The sequence below is a fragment of the Cynara cardunculus genome, assembly GCF_001531365.2.
Source record: "Cynara cardunculus var. scolymus isolate 2C chromosome LG 1, CcrdV1, whole genome shotgun sequence".
Classification (NCBI taxonomy): Eukaryota; Viridiplantae; Streptophyta; class Magnoliopsida; order Asterales; family Asteraceae; genus Cynara; species Cynara cardunculus.
The window spans coordinates 21,762,662-21,767,440 of record NC_037528.1 but is presented as its reverse complement, the minus strand read 5'-3'; the positions used below and the strand labels follow the sequence as shown (position 1 = coordinate 21,767,440).

At 32.0% G+C, this 4,779-nt stretch overlaps 1 long non-coding RNA gene across 1 annotated transcript; it reads right to left on the bottom strand.

The window, feature by feature from the left end:
• Positions 1-1,217: 1,217 nt before the first annotated feature.
• LOC112509334 lies at positions 1,218-3,054 on the bottom strand. Its single transcript, XR_003068822.1, has 3 exons — positions 3,011-3,054; positions 2,286-2,330; positions 1,218-1,272 (listed from the first exon to the last, which is right to left on the bottom strand). It is a non-coding gene; the product is annotated as an uncharacterized LOC112509334 (long non-coding RNA).
• Between the last annotated feature and the right edge of the window lie 1,725 nt (positions 3,055-4,779).

The following is a 4,779-nucleotide window of genomic DNA, read 5'->3' as shown; positions in this document are numbered from 1 at the left end:
CAAGCAAAAGCAAACGCAACCTCCAAAAATCCTTCATCCCAGCTGTATAGATCTTTATCCACTGGAATAACAAAAAATTGTCTTAATCCTTGATCGACAACTGAATCCTTAAGCTCTTCCCAAAAAGCCGCTTCTTCATGACAGTTCAATGTTGTCGGAATGCTACAACACAGAACATTATGCTTTCAAGTTAAGACTTTTCTACTCTAATGATGCAAAGACAAGCTAATCACTTAATTTAGCTCCAAATATAAATAAATGAAAAATAATGTAATATAAAAAACTCAAGGTTGGAATATAAGAAAATAAACTACCTAATAAGTAAAAAAATGAATGCTTTATGTATAGAATAATCAATGCAAATCAACCACTTTGATACCCACATTAAGATTTGAAGAAAATAAAGAAAGAAAAACAATAACCTTAAATATAGGGTTCAAACTAGAAAAAGTCCTTAAAAACATGGATCTAGAAACCAAGAAAAAACTCATATTTGAAACTAGAGAGGGGAGGGGGGGGGGGTTTAGAAATCAGATCCACCTATATCGCCGTCATCATTTGATAAGATAATGTAGTTCACGTTGATGTTTGATTTCAATGCATTTATGAATTCTTGGGTCCTTGGTTTTTGAATTCCAAACGCGAATCTTCCCGTCCTGATGGTCGGTTACCGATCAACTACCCACGTTTCCATCACCTCATCTCCTCCTTCCCCACCAATTACCAATCTTTTTTTGACACTCCTTCCCATGGTTGCCGATAGAAATTGAGGAAGATGGAAAGAGAGAATCTTTTTTTTGGTTAGTGGTGAGAGATATGGAAAGATTTAATGAGCATGGTATATAGAAAGATATAAACATGAGTTGTATAATAATAATTATCTTAAATGATTGGTTAATATTGGATCTCACGGTTACCATAAATTAAACAATATAAGAATTGAGCTAATTTATGTAATGTAACACCCCCATTCCATAGGAAGGGAGGTCGCTTCAAAACGTAACGAAAACGATATATAAAACTTCCAAAATGTAGTCTCCAATACAAAAATAAAATGTCCCAAATAAAGAAATAAACATCTCCAAACAAACCACTTCAAGTGCCTTCCAACAACTCAAGGAAATCCAAATACAACTTCAAAAGAAATGCTAGCCTAATGGCCAATGAAATAAATCTAATAATTGAATAACATAACACTAAATCTCTCAAAACCTTTGAAATCGAGATCATGGTGTATTCTCTGTCACAAGACTTAGTCGCCCCCCTGATTATCTGCCATGAGGAACAGAAGAAAACATGGTTGAGCCAAATGCCAAATGCCCAGTGAACGAATAAACAATTATAATAAAATGGCAACACAAACATGCCAAAACTAATCTCAAGATATCAGACAAAACGAGTACAAGTATTTTAGTAAAATCAACAATTAACATAATCATACGAAAGCATAAGAAGGGACAAATCAAGCTCGAAAAACGCATACACTTACATATCAACCAACAGGACAAGTGTTAGATATATGGCCACATAGGCTTGTACGTTGGATTGCAAATCCAGACATACTAGATGTGAGATGTGGTGTTGGACATTACACTGATATCCACCCTACAAACGAATCATATGTACTAGAGCCGACCTATACGCCTCCTAAATCTAATATCCATCACACCAGAATAGCTCTCATAAGAGTACAAAAGAGAAGACGTCGTTGACTGATCACACTGCCATGGTTAGTGTCACGCCATCAGTGCTACAATGACGTGCCTATGGTACCCCCATAGGTGGTTAGTAGCTCGACTTACCCGGAGTTAACTTGTCACAACGAATGTGACGTCTTATAGTCTCAACTAAGAGTGAGAGCAAAACGTATCAACATCGAATGCATGATCAACATAATCAATGTAAGAAAAACGTTGGATGAACAAGTAGTTGTAACAATTAAGAGGCTCAAATTGAATGGTACATAATCGATCACATCTACAAACATATGTACATTTAGAGGTAAAAATCATACTAAAATGTTACCGAACAATTAAACACAATCTTTTGAAGAAAACACATATTTGTACTAACTCGAATAACTCAAATAACATGATTAGGACAAGTTATATTTGCCATATATATATATATATATATATATATATAACATAGAACAAATACGAGTGAATGGAAGATGAAGTAACGAACAATATGGAACGGTCATGAGTTAAACGAGAGCTTTAGGGTTTGCAAAAAATAAAATATATAAAAGAATCAAATAAACTAAAAGGTTTATGAATCCGTACCTTAAACTGCACCAAGCTTTTCAATTCCCAAGTCTACTCCTCGACCTAAACAGACACCCAAATTCACTAATTAATTCTAACCGTTAAGTTAACTTTGATCATATAAGACAATCAACCAAATCGATGAACGATATCTAATAATTAAAACACAACCAAAAACTATAAATCTAATCTGCTAAAAAAATGGGAACTACATGATTAAAATAAAAATGAGCTTTTGAAAAGCTCCAAAACATGAAAACAATGACATATGGCTTCAAGAAACAAAACCATGTGAATGAATGTATATATATATATATATATATATATATATATATATATATATATGCGTGTATATACATATGGATATCCAACAAATATATTCATCACAATTTAGCTTCTATTTGGGGCAGCCCCTCCCATGCAGACCGGCAGTCAAAATAGAAAAAGAAAAAAAAAACGCTCTCTCGAACGACTGTTTGCACAACAACGATCTCGACTAAAAGTCGAGTCATTCTGATCCGTTTCTTTTGGGCGATTGGTGTCTCAGCAATTTTTAGGACTAAATTCGAGAGGGAATTGAGCAGAATTTTGGTGCTCCATTGACAGTTTAATGAACCCCCATGCTGCTGCCATTATTATTGTCTGAATCGTTGACTGAAACGACTTTGATTTTACCCCAAATAAACCTAAAATTCATTACCCAACCACTAATCGCATGAGTTCGAAATTGAGACAGAACTTACCTCAAATTGACGAATGAGCCTCCCTCAAACCATTGCTCCTTTTCTCTCCTATCCTTCAATCGGTTTCTCCTAACTCAACAGTTTTTGCTCTGACAAATTAGGCGGTGCCAAAGAGGTTAAGGTTAAACAAAATAGAACTTAATCCACATACACCCAAGCCACCACTCTAATTGCAAAGTTTAAGCATGTTATGCAAAACTAACTCCTCAAGATTGGTCAACTTCCTAAACTAACCCAAACTTCAATTTTTTTAGACTTGCACCGAAATATATATATATATATATATATATATATATATATACACACACACACACTATATTGTAAAACATTTGACAAAAACTTTTAAAACCCATTTTTTATGCACGAAAAACTGTTTATTGATGCATAATACTTAAAATTTAAGATTACAAGTAAATTGTGCATAAGTACAACTTATTAAAGTTCCATGTTTGAATTCGTGTAACTAACTGTAGATAAATACAATCAAATGCAGGATAAACATCTCATTTTAAATATAAAAAATATAAAATATAATTAGGATCATTAAGTTCTAACATAACACTTAGTTATTATCTTTATAAAAAGTTATATTATTAAACCTAAATTAAATTACTTTTTCTACGTTAAATTAAATAATAATAAAAAATTTGAATGAAGGAAACTACACAAAACAAAGAATTCTAAATAGTTAATTTGATACTAATATCGATATATTTTTTTCAATTTTTTATGATATTTTCAAATTTATATTTTATTCAAAAATAAAAGCATCATTGTTTTCTCAAAACCACATAAAACTGTATTATATCGACATAGATAAAGAATAAAACGAAACATTGAAATTGAGATATATCTCGATGCATTGCATGGGTACCCTTCTAGTACACACACGCATATGCCCGACAGGTATTATATGTAATATATTTTGGGTGAATCTTTTACTTCTTAGACTATTGTTTATCATGTAATATATATTTGGGAATTGGACGTGTTTAAAATTTTTATTTGTTTGGATTACAGTCATGTTATTATTGATTTTATAATGAAGTTTTAATCTTATATTTATTGGATTGTACGCGTACAGTGCGTTAGGTACAAACCGCATAAACCACACATCACAACATTTTGCTGTGCGGTTTTTTTGTAGTTTGTGGTATATGCGGTATGGTTTGCGATTTGGCCTTAAACCGCACTGCGAATACCCCTAGTATAATATTAAGAGATCAAACTGATAGAATCTGTATCTGTAATCGCAATAAAATCTCTCAGTGTCGTAGAATTAACAATATCAAAATTGCACATCTTCCTCGCAAAAGAACAAAATAAATGTTTATCTCAAATATATTTTCGAGGTTGAAAACTTCCGTTATATACGATCGCGAAGTAGTTAATTTAGTTCAAATTCAAACTAGATTTACTCAACTCTGATGTAATAAATTGAGTATTGATTCTCATCATTTAGACCATCACATTCGTGTATGAGATTAATAAATTGACTTTTTACAAACCACGATACTCATTTTGTATTTCCAAAACCACATAAAAGAAAAATGTTATATTCAATAAATCATATGAAACAAATTTATTCTATTATCCTTATTAAATTCCATTTTTTTCATGGGTATTTACGGATGTGAGGTTTAACTTTAACAAAAAGGACCACTTTAAAATCAAAATACAAAAAGTAATAACAGTTTATGTATTTTATGGTTTAAGGATCAAATTTTTCAAACGCAGCGAAAAATACCAGAAGTTCAATTTACTCGGTA